Source organism: Mesocricetus auratus, unplaced genomic scaffold (assembly GCF_017639785.1).
Source record: "Mesocricetus auratus isolate SY011 unplaced genomic scaffold, BCM_Maur_2.0 Super-Scaffold_100676, whole genome shotgun sequence".
Taxonomy (NCBI): Eukaryota; Metazoa; Chordata; class Mammalia; order Rodentia; family Cricetidae; genus Mesocricetus; species Mesocricetus auratus.
The window spans coordinates 179,788,578-179,800,870 of NW_024429266.1; the positions used below are offsets into that span (position 1 = coordinate 179,788,578).

At 38.8% G+C, this 12,293-nt stretch overlaps 1 protein-coding gene and 1 non-coding gene across 12 annotated transcripts in view; both read right to left on the minus strand.

Annotated features, from left to right (window-relative positions):
• The window catches only part of Erc1 (ELKS/RAB6-interacting/CAST family member 1), a 294,181-nt gene that overhangs the window by 118,088 nt on the left and 163,800 nt on the right, over nucleotides 1-12,293 (minus strand). The gene's annotated exons all lie outside the window — the stretch shown is intronic.
• LOC121137322 lies at nucleotides 7,137-7,244 on the minus strand. The gene has a single exon (XR_005874579.1). It is a non-coding gene; the product is annotated as a U6 spliceosomal RNA (small nuclear RNA).

Here is a 12,293-nt window from a genome sequence, read left to right on the forward strand (position 1 = left end):
GGGGGGGCTGGGGGAGGGCACGGGAGGAGGGGAGGGAATGGGAGAGGCACCTGGAACTGACTTGTGAAGCAACCTCGTTTCTTATCTAAATTTAAACTGGAAAATAAAATTAAAAAAAAAAAAAAATAAAACTACTGGCCGATAGCTAGGGCTTCTTATTGGCTATCTCTGTCTTAATTATTAACCCATTTCTATAAACCTAAGTATTTCCACATGGCCTTATCTTACCGGAGAAGGGTCTGGAACTGTTACTTCTTCCCTAGCTACATGGCATCTCTTTTCAGTCTTTCTTTTCCTACCTATCCCAGAATTCTCTTTGTCTGCTAGTCCTACCTATCTTGCTGCCTCTATTGGCCAAACGGTCTTTTATTCATCAACAAATAAATAAGCATACACAGAAGGACACCTCCCATCAGTTTGGCTCTATTTATAAAAACAGAGAACACTAGAAAACCTTGCTGTGAGCACACTGAAGCAGTAAGTCCTAGGTGTCCACAGCAAAGGCTATAGGTAGAAAAGAACCAATCATGAGCGACTCCAATATATGAAAGGCCCATAAAGAGTATCATGCACAGAAATTAATATGAGAAATCCAGGAATAGAAATCCTGAGTCCTCACAGAGAAAAACAGGAAGTTGCCCTTAAAACAGAACTCCAGGGGAAAGTAGTGCCACAGAAACATTCCCCTCACAACCAGGGTAGACTGATCATCCACTGTAAGGAAAAGGAAGATTCAATAGCAACAAAAGCACTTTAAAGGTGTTGGGCATGTGTATGTATGTATATGTATATTTCAGAAAAGAGAGCTGGCTGAACAGGTACCCCGAGTTTCACAGCCAGTACAACTCAAAAATAGAAGTTTCAACAGAAATCAAGAGAGCTCACATTGTGTCCTAGTTAGGGTTTCCATTGCTGTGAAGAGACACTATGACCATGGCAACTCTTAAAAAGGAAAGCATTTAATTGTGGTAGCTTGCTCCCAGTTCAGAGGTTGAGTTCATTAGCATCATGGCAGGAAGCAAAATGGCATGCAGGCAGACAGCAAGCAGGTGCCAGAGCAGGAACTCAGCATCCTTACATCTTGACACACAGGCAACAGAAAGTGGTCTGTTTCACTGGGAGTGGCTTAAGCATTTATGAGACCTCCACAGTGGCACACTTTCTCCAACAAGACCATACCTACTCCAACAAGGTCACATCTACCATTAGTGCCACTCCCTTTGGGGGCTATTTTCTTTCAAACCACCACACAGTATAAAACCAGGAAGCAACAGAATCCTTTCAATGAGCATAGCAAAGTTCTTTCTAATGGGACACTTGAATCAATTTCTCCAGCTCTGGTGGATAGTCTCTTTCTTATACCCCCCAAAAATTGATGAACTAGGAACCCTGAAAGACTCCAGATATGAGGCACTTACGGAGAGTTTACAGGCACCTAACCACCATCCACACCTTTTGCCTTCCAAAGCTTTTTTAGGTATCCACCTCTTCCATGATGTGCCTCAAAGACAGTCTATCTAGACTTCAGAGACTGAAATGGATGAGTCAAAAGACTCCATCTCTGATACCAGTTTTAAGGCTGATAAGCATTATGTCAAAAGAGGGAGTCCTACTTTCCTTCCCCATGACTTGGCCATGTGGCTCAGTCTGCCCAAACAGATACTGAATAGATGAGGTTAGAGGAGGTTATGAAGGACATCTATGATAAAATTTCTTACAACCAAGAAACCAATGAGAAGAATCAAACTCAAAGCAGATACTAATGTCTCTATGCATAACTGGCCAGTGGGTTAAAAGCCTCTATTGTGGTTGTATTTATGATTCCTTTGCTTTGATTTAAGTTTTCATGTTTTCTCATCACAATGTAAAACCATTGTGAAATCAACAACAAAACGTTCTCCCCATTCCTATTAAATCCTAGATAATATACACACTAAAAACAAAATGTTTGGAAATCATAATTCCCAAGGAAAAAAAAAACTCAGCCAAATGTGGTTATACATAAATGTACTCTGAACACCAGAGAGGCTGAAGCAGAAGGATCCTAGGTTTGAGACCAGCCTGAGATACATGGTGAGACTGTCTCAAACACACACACACACACACACACACACACACTACATATATAGAAAATAGAATTGTTAAAACACAGAAAGCACTGCCTTGCAAGCATCAAACCTAAGTTCGATTCACTATAATAACTACTCACGCACACACGCACACACAAATTAAAGTCACTGTGGTGGTTAACGCTGTCCATGTGACAGGAACTAGAATCTCTAGGTGATGGACACATCTGTGAAATTCTAGATTGAACTCACTGGTGGGAAAGCCCATTCCAAATGTGGGCAGCACCACTGCATGAGCTGTGAACAGGGGCTGAATGAAGAAGAGAAAGTGAGTGAAACACCAGCATTCATCTCTTCCTGCTTCCTGGCAGTGAATGGAGTGTGGCCAGCTACTCATGCTCCTGCCACCAAGCCTTCCCTCCACAATACCTTCACTATGAGCAACAGGAAAGTACCGAATATAGTCACAAAGAAGAAAGCACCTACTAAACAGATGCAGTCGATGGTAAGACTTGATGCTATACAAGACCACAATTTTTCCTAAATTACTCTGTAAAATCAATGCAAATAACTATTAAAATCTCCTGAGGACTTCTTCAAAGAACTATTCAGTATCATAAAAAGTGTAAAGGATCCAGATGGCTCTGGCAAAGACACTCAAGAGAGGTTCTCTGCTATGTGCTGGAACTTACAGCAGTAAACACAGCAGCAATGAACTGTCACAATAGCTAACAGGTGAATGTAAAGCTGTCCTGAGATGCCAAATTGTTTTGAGCACACATGCTACTACTTTAGGTAATAGCATGACTGGCTTTCTATAAGGAAAACTAAACTATGTAACTTTTCCTATGTCAAATATCCCCTGTACATTTTTAAAAAATCTATGACTATCAACTGTAACATGCAAGCAATTTTATTAAAATACATAATCCCAATATAAACAAACATATACAAGATTCTATTAAAAAGTATTATTTCCTATAAGATGATTTACTGAAAGGTATTCTTTATTCACCGTGGCTGCTAGTTTATATTCAGCTACAAAACTTGATGATTTGTTGTGTAATATGATCATTCTTCATATGATACTGTGTGCCTTCAGATCTTAAAAAGCAGGGGAAATAGTATCTCAATGAATATTATACCCAAAATCCTCAGCAGAATTTTGGAGCATACAGTAAGTCTAAAAACAGTGGGCTCAAGAGACAGACAGCTCAACAGTTTAGGGTAATTAACTGCTTTTTTTGCAGTAGACCAGGTTTGGTTCACAGAACCCACATAATAGGTTACTCCAGTTCCAGGAGGATATGATGCCATCTTCTGGCCCCTGAGGGTACTGCATTCATGTAACATGCATAACATGCAAAATACTCATATAAAAATTAATTTTTAAAGTAGTCAATAAGATTGGCTGTGAGCCATAAGAATAGAAAAGATGGGAGAGTTTTAAAGGGGAAAATTATGGAAAATGTTCTTCAATATAACAATTTAAACAAAAAACAGAAAAGGGGGAAAATAGGACAACTTAGAATAGGCTGTTTTGATGAGTAGAGATAAAATGTACAAAGACAGAAATGTATTTAGGAACAAAATTCTGGAGAACTGACTACAACATGGAACACTGGAAGTTTCCCAAAGATACTTGTAAAATAATTAGATTTAGATTCTCAAGGAAAAATGGGGAACTTAATTTCCAGAGTAACTCGTTAGAAAACGTGTTCTAAACAGGACGTTTACTACAGAACTGCCTGGGTAGAATTTTTACTCAGTTCAGCAATGAGACCTGTACTCTCGCAATGAGACCTGTACTCTCAAAGATAAAAAGTATAAATTAAATGAGACTTAAGTATAGTTCATATTTAGAAGAGGAAGCCATGATGAGTGTTTCTTGCTCAGTGTGGTGGTGCATGCATTCAATGCTAACATTCAGATTTCTGTGAGTTCCAGGCCAGCCAGGGCTACATACTGAGAACTAGAAAGTGGGATGGAAAGGGGAGAGGGGAGACTGGGAAGAGAACTGGGAATAAAGGAGGGGGGAGGGCAGAGAGTTTCTAGAATCTGTGTTTTACCAAAATAAATACCCGTATCAGAATCAATGCTATTTCTCTAAGAGAGCCACCTTGTTCTCATTAACTCTTTAGAGTTTAAATCTGAATCCCAGGTGTCAGCATTAGATGAAGGCAATCTACAATCTTGAGGCTTACACATTTGAAATATGAGCCCCAAAGGCAATCACGTAAGAGCATATGGAAGGCAGGCACGGGAGGGGCAGGGCAGATGTGTAGAGAAGGGATGGGGCACAACCAGGACAACACTAAGCTAGGGAGAAGCAAGGCAACTCTTGCTGGTTCTCTGCACACCTATACACTGCTATCTGTAAAACTGAGGTTGCACTTACAAGTCAAGAGTGTTTGCTGTCACTGATAACTAAACACCCCGCTCTCAAAGACAATAATATTTCAAGTCAGAAAAACTCCTACATAAAATTAAAGTAACACAAATTTACTCTTTCTTTTCTGCTGTGGCTGCTGTAGTAGTGCGCAGTTCCTATTCTGCTTGTGAGACTCCAGAGAGAAGCCCACTGTGCTCTTTGAATAGGACCATGTTGCAAAATATAGATTGGGAGGATAAACAGGTGTCTGAAAGTTTGACTAATTCACCATGAGCTACATACTCCTATTTTATCAGACATTCTTTAAAATAAAAAAGACTACTAAAAAATGAGAATTTCATACCTGAACACTGAATAAAAGTTCTATTAAATTTATTATATTATATACCATGGCAACATACTGAATATTTTATAATGCTTCCTAGGTTTCTCAGTTTACTATAAGCATATGGACATACAGCTGCCTTTTCCCTTCATTTTCACACCTGTCACATTTTATTTACTATCATGAACATAATTGTACACATGAGATTGTCCCTACATAGTTGACTCTCTGGGATATATTTCATGTGGCTTCTTCATCTACTTTGCTGTGCAGAATCTTTGGATGTAATTCCAGTGGTCCACTCCTGCTTTTGATTCCTGTACTTTGGAAACTTATGTAGGAAAATTTTGCCTATATGAGTATTCTGAAGTGTTTTGCTTTAGTATTTTCCAGTGATTTTTAGGTCTTACATAGTTACAATATTTTAAAAAGAATCAGATAAGGGTTCAGTTTGAACTTCCTACATGTGGATATCCAGTTTCCCCAACAGTGGCTATTGAAGAACTGTCCTTTATCCAGTATATGATTTTACCTTCATTTAAAATTAGTTTTTTGAGAATTTTGCACAATGTGTTTTGATCATGTTCAACATGATACTGCTGTATCCTGCTGTGGAATACTCCTGCTGTACACTGTGAAGACGTACTGTGATTACAATTAACAAAAACTGATTGGTTGATGGCTAGGGGGGATTTTCAGGACAGAGAGAATGCTGAAGAAAAGGGTGGACTCAGAGGAGATATGATGTGCAGAGTGAGTAGGATGGGAAGTATGTAAACGAACCTGGGGCTCATAGATTAATAGAAAAGGGTTAATTTAAATTATAAGAGCTAGTTAGAAACAAGCCTGAACTATTGGCCAAGGATTTATAATTAAAAATAAGCCTCTGTATGGTTATTTGGGAACTGGCTGGTGAGACAGAAAACTCCCCCTTCCCAAACAACCCAGCTTTCTGTCCCTTTTGTTTAAAAAGATAAAGTGCAGTTGTTACTGCCGTTATATTTTTGGATATGTTGCTTTCCACTGGAATATGGTGAACCCACCAAATGCCACACCTCTAAAGAAAACTGTGTTTTTTGAGGCAGCATCTCACTGTGTAGGCCTGGCTGACCTTGAACTCACTATGTAGACCAGGTTGGCCTTGCAAGAAGATGCCTCTGCTTCTGTCTGCTAAATGCTGAGATTAAAGGGATAGGCCACCATGCTGGCTTCCTTCCAATATGTATTTTTAACACTCTAATGATAACTGGATCTTGAAGATACTTATTTGAATCCACTTAATGAATCACTGCTTCGCATCTTCTTTTATGCCAATAGTGTATCCACTGTGTTATAATAGCTACAGTACTATGCCTGTAGTACTGCTTCATGCTTGGGTTTCTTTAGGTATTTATGGTTTTAGGTACTACCATATGATTTTAGGATTTTTTTTCTAGCTCTGAAAAGGGTTCCTTGGTATTAAAATGACCCACTGTTACAGTGAAGGCTAAATCTCTTTTATATGTAGGACTGTTTCTTATAAAATTGGGTACTTCAACAGTTGGGGGCATTAATTTATAAACAAAAGTTCCCTTGATCAATGTGGTAGTTTGAATGTAATTGGCCACCATAATCTTGTAGGGAGTAGCATTATTAAGAGGTGTGGCTTTGTTAAGAGTGGGTATGGCCTTGTTGGAGGAAGTGTGTCACTGGGGGGTTAGGCTTTGAGGTTTCCTATGCTCAGGATACCTCCCAGTGTCTCAGTCCACTTCCTATTGCCTTCTGATCAAAATGTAACCATCATCATGTTTGCCTTCATAGCATCATATCTACCTGCATACCACCATGCTCCCCATCATGCTGATAATGGAATGAACCTCTGAAATTGTAAGCAAACCACCCCAATTAAATATTTTCCTTATAAGAGTTGCTGTGGTCACGGTGTCTCTTCACAGCAATAGAAAGCCTAACCGATTAACAATCTGTAGTAGTCTTCGCCAACATACATGTCTACCCAGGCTTTGTTCTTGAATTCTGCTCACTTTCATGCTTCCATTCTGTTAATGTCTTCACAGGTAAAGTGAGTTTCATACAGGCAGCATTTGGTTGGATCATGCTATTTGCTAAGCAAGTTCATGTTTTTAGTAAAGAATTAAGACTATTTATTACATTTACATTCAGGGTTACTATGAAAGCTATGTCCTTTCCTTTTGTTTATTTTCTTCAGATAGTTCTCAATATTTTGCTATTTCTTCCTCTTGCCTTGTTAACTTCTTGCTCTTACCTTGTGGGTTACTGTATTGGTAATTTTACCCCTAATTTTCACTGACATATCTATTTTTCTAGTGAAATTTATCCACATAATCCTTTATTTTTAATGGAATAATTCATGAATTTGTATTTCATCCTTGTGCAGGGGACATGCTAATCACTGTACAGTTCCAGTTTAGTGAACACACATATGTTCTTTAAAAATGTGTCTGTGTACATGTATGGCAGAGTGCACATGTCAGGAGGTCAGATGACAACTTTAATCTTGTGAGTTCTGGGAGCTGAATTCAAGTTGCCAAGCTTGGCAGCAAGTATTTTAACCTATGATTTGAAAGTCACAGTCTGAGAGTTTAATATTGCCTGTTCATTTGCTATAAGGTGGTGCAGGCACTTGGTATTTAACTTTCTGTGGAAAATGAACCCATAAATGCACTGTGCACTTTAAGTGCTACCTATATAAATAACATTAAGGTGGGAAAAAAAAAGCCTGAGTATTCTAAAAACATCTCTAGTGACACTATAGTTTTGTACGTTTCACCTGTGTGTATCTATAAAATCCTAATTAGTTACTAAGCTCTTACTTAATATGGGTAGCAACTTACTTAATTCCAATTAGATTATACCATTCTCTGAATGATTACAATTAACTTTAAAATTTTATGTTATAGAGAGGAGTGAGAAGCAAGAAAAGGAGGAGGAGGATGCCAAGGGCCAGTCACCCAGATATAGAGCAAGCCATGAAATAAGGAGAGAGAGGTAATATAGAAGAGAGAAAGGTAAAAGTCCGGAGGCAAAAGGTAGACCGGATAATGAAGTTAAGAAAAGCTTGTAGATCAGCTGTTTCTGTGGGTCTCCCCACCCCTGAACATGGGTATCAGTTGGGAAACCAAGGCAGTCTATGGGACCTAACAGGGGAACCTGTATTTATCCCTAGAGCATGGACTTTGGGAGCCCATTCTCTATGGAGGGATACTCTATCAGCCTAGATACACAGGGGGGAGGGCCTAGGCACTGCCCCAAATGATGTGTTAATTCCCCATGGGAGACCTCACCGTCCCTGGGGAGTGAATGGAGGGTGGGATGGGGAGTTGGTGGGGGACATAGGAGGAAGGAAGGAAGAGGGAACTGTGATCGGTATGCAAAATAAGATTGCTTTTAATTTAAATGAAAAAAGAAAAAAATTAGGAAGAAAAGCAGGTAGAAACTAGCCAAGCCGGGCACTCATATGTAAGAATAACTCTCCATAGCAGGGAGGCAGAGGCAGGCAGATCTCTGTGAGTTCGAGACCAGCCTGGTCTACAAGAGCTAGTTCCAGGAGAGTTTCCAAAGCCACAGAGAAACCCCGTCTCAGAAAAACCAAAAGAAAAAGGAAAAAGAAAGAAAAGAAAATGGAATGTTACACCTTCTGGACTGACAGCTTCCAAAACAATACAGAGAAACCCTGTCTCGTAAAAACAAAATAACAACAACAACAAAAAGAATAAGTCTCCGTGTATTTATTTGAGAGCTGGGTGGTGGCCCCTGAAAGTTAAAAAACAAAACAAACAAACAACAACAACAAAAAAAAACACACTACAGGCTGGAGAGAAAGTTTAGCAGTTAAAAGTATTTGCTGCCCTTCCAGAAAATCTGATTGTGTTGCTCAGCACCCACATGAGGCAGCTCACAACCTCTAATTCAAGAGCCAAAAGTTCTGAAGCTCTGACCTCTGCAGACCTACCCACATGTGACACACACTCAAATAAAAAGATTATAAACATAAATCTTTTTTTTTAAGGAATGAAAACACTTTCTGAGTTTTGTTTTGACTATTAAGAGAGTGGGGGATGCTAACTGAATTCAGAGTAGAGACTGAACCAACTTGTAAAGATCTCTATGACTTAAAGTTGACTTAACTTAAAATTACTATAGTCATTATCCTTCTTACTATATTATGTTGTCCCTCCTCCTTTCATTCTTTTTCCTTTCTTGGGGAAAAGAGGCTAACATAAAAGGGTAATAAAAAATAATAGTTAACAAAACCACAGCATAAGAAGGAAAAGAAGACCACTGTGGGATTTGCAAATAAAAACTGCTCCTTCTCCTTAGATTTGCTTAACCAGCTCAAATGTTCCTAATGAAGAACTGGCAGGCCACCAACTGCACAGTTTTACATCTCCCCAAACTCATGGCTGCCACTTATCTATAACAGATGCTCCAAAGTTATAATCATAAATGCTAGAGATGGAAAAGAACTATTAGGTCATCTTTTCTTGGTTTGATGAGACAAGGATTGTTCCATAAAACTGGACAATTCTAGTGCTTTACTGAAGAATTTTATGTATAAATGGGTCACTGTTGTCTTCTTGAGAAAGATGATTTTTCATTCTGGATATAGAGCTACACAAAAGCATAGTTAGGTCTTTTTCTCATGGCAATCCCCTCTATTTCTTTGACACTTCAAGCTCTCTAGTTACATTGAGAATGCTTCTTTGTTTGCTCAAATATTAATAATTTAATAGATTTAAAGAATTTTGTTTTTCCTATGACTTACCACCAGGAAAAATGAAAAAAAAGTTTACTATTAACTGCTCACTGTACAAGCAGCTGTTCTCAATTCTATCTAAGCAATACACTGATCATTTCTTATTAAAGATCATTATGGTAAAAATGAGAATAGTTGCTGCACAAAGTGGCTAATGGACAGAATCAGTGATTATCTGACTGGGATTAGCCATAGAGTTACTGGAAAACTGGGGAAGTCAATAGAGTGACAGGAAGACAGAAGGAGGGACTGGGGGAAGATTTATAGGGCTTTGGGATGGAAAAAACATAGAGAATAAGGTCAGCTGATCGCCCCTCCACTGTTGTTGGATTTATCAAGATTTAATTTCAATTTCTAGCTCCCGAGTTTTTAATAACACTAGGACAATTTAGGTAAACACTGTATCTGGTGTCCAACACATGGCCTTGGATCACACTTAGGCAGTGAAGCAGCCACAGCTGCACCAATCCACAACCCCCAGAGCAGCCAGCTCTGTCCTTCAGGCAGGCTGTTCTGTGCACTACCACGCCCTGCCCTCATTTCCAGTGCCCCACAAGCGGGTGCTTTTGGCTAGGCTGTGTCCCGCCACAGGCAGACAGCTTGGTTCTCTCCCATGCTGTATCCTAGTGAAGTGGGTGCCTCCCACAGCTGACCCCCTCCCTGCATTTCACATGAACAGCCACAGTGGCCCCAACCCACATGTGCAATTATAGTGTGGCTCAGGGAACCCTGCACACGCAGCCTGCCCTCCCTGCAAACAGTCAAAAGTCAAGTATATCAAACATGGAGCATAATGAACATCACCACTGCAGCTGATTTCCACCCCTCACTCTCCACCCTGCTCTACCTATGCTGTTGTGGTGAGACACCTGGGAATTCTTAAAGGGGAAATTACATGTCTATTTTTGTTTTTAAATAAAAGGGGGGGGTTTCCCATGCTAAGTACTGTAGTTATCACAATTCAGGGAGTTGAGATCCTGTTTAGTGCTACTATGATGGCTTGCAAATGCAAAAAGTAAATGAAGGAATAAATCACTTATTTGAGACTGACAAAATACCGATTTTAATTATTATCAGTTTGGTAATCATATTTTATCCCTAAAATGGTTTGATAACTGTGCAAAATATGAAAATTTGACTGATAAGATAAAATACTTAAGACTACTGATGAATTCCAAGCTTTAGAAAACTTACTACTGTTGAATTCCAAATTTAAGGCATGATGGTCTGATAAGATACATGGAGTTATTCCAATCTTTTTGTACCTGTTGAGGTTTGTTATATTGCCAAGTATGTGGTCGATTTTTGAGAATGTCAGATGTTTTAATTGTGGTAAACAAGGTCATTTGAAAATGGATGGTAGGCAAGATGTTCCTAGAAACAATGTTTTTTCTAGAGCTAACCCAAACAGAAGGCCCCAGCCTTCTGGAGTATGCAGAGGTGTGGTAAAGTCTGGCATTCAACTAATGAATGCAGCTCAACAAGGGATAGGTGACATAACTCTTTGCCAATGGAAAATGCTCTGAGGGACCTCCCATAGACCCCAATACCAAACTTGGCTCAATCATCACCTGCTAGCATCAGACAAACTCATCTAAAGAGCAATTTAAAAACCATAGTGCTCTGGATGTGATCAAAGACAGAACAGTTTCAATAGATACAACAAAAAGGTCAGGAGAGACCAGAAAACAAGTATTTTGGCAAACTGGTATAAATGAACAGAGTCTAAAGCTAAAAAACAAAAAAATATATATAAGTGGAATTAAAAATTGAGTGTTTGTTAGACACAGGTAAGGTGTAACATTAATTTCACCAACATCTTGGCATCCAGATTGTCCTCTTCAGGAGGTAAATGCTTAGCTTCTTGGGATTGGAACTTTATCTGAGGTAAAACAAAGTGTAATATCGGTCACGTGCATAGGGCCAGAAAGGAAACTTAAAACCCTATGTGACTAACATAGCAATGAATTTATAGGGATGTGATTTGTGGCAGCAATGGAAAACTCAGATTAACTTCCTTCCAATCTTAGAGATAAACCATGAAATAAAGAATGCTTCTGAGAGAAATATTAAAAGGTACTATCAAGAACAGTCACATACATTTTCAGGTTGTACATAAACAGAGCACAACAGCTGCTGATCTTTCAAGGTAAACAACAGCCCTACCTTTAAAATGGTTAACTGACAAACTTGCGTGGGTGGAACAATGGTCTTTGATATCAGAAAAATTACATGCAATAGCATATCTGGTACAGGAGCAGCTAAATGCTCACCATATGGAAGAATCAACAAGTCCTTGGAATTCTCCTATATTTGTCATTAAAAAGAAATCTGGAAAATAAAGAATAGTATCAGATTTAAGAGCCATAAGTAAGTTGATTCAGCCAATGGGCTCATTGCAACCTTCAATTCTCTTGCCTTCTTTATTACCTAAAGGATGGTCAATTATAGTGATCGATTTAAAAAGACTGCTTTTAACTATACAAGAATAGGATACAGAAAAATTTGCCTTCAGAGTGACTACTTATAATAATTCTCAGCCTGTTAAAAGGTATCAGTAGAAAATACTATTGCAAGGGATGTTAACCAGCCCCATCTTCTGTCAATATGTTGTACAACAGTCATTAGAAATAATTCATAAACCGTTTCCTCGATCTATCATTTACCATTATACTACTGATATGTTACTAGCTCAATCAGACTTGGATATCTTAGAAAAAAGTTTGACAAGGT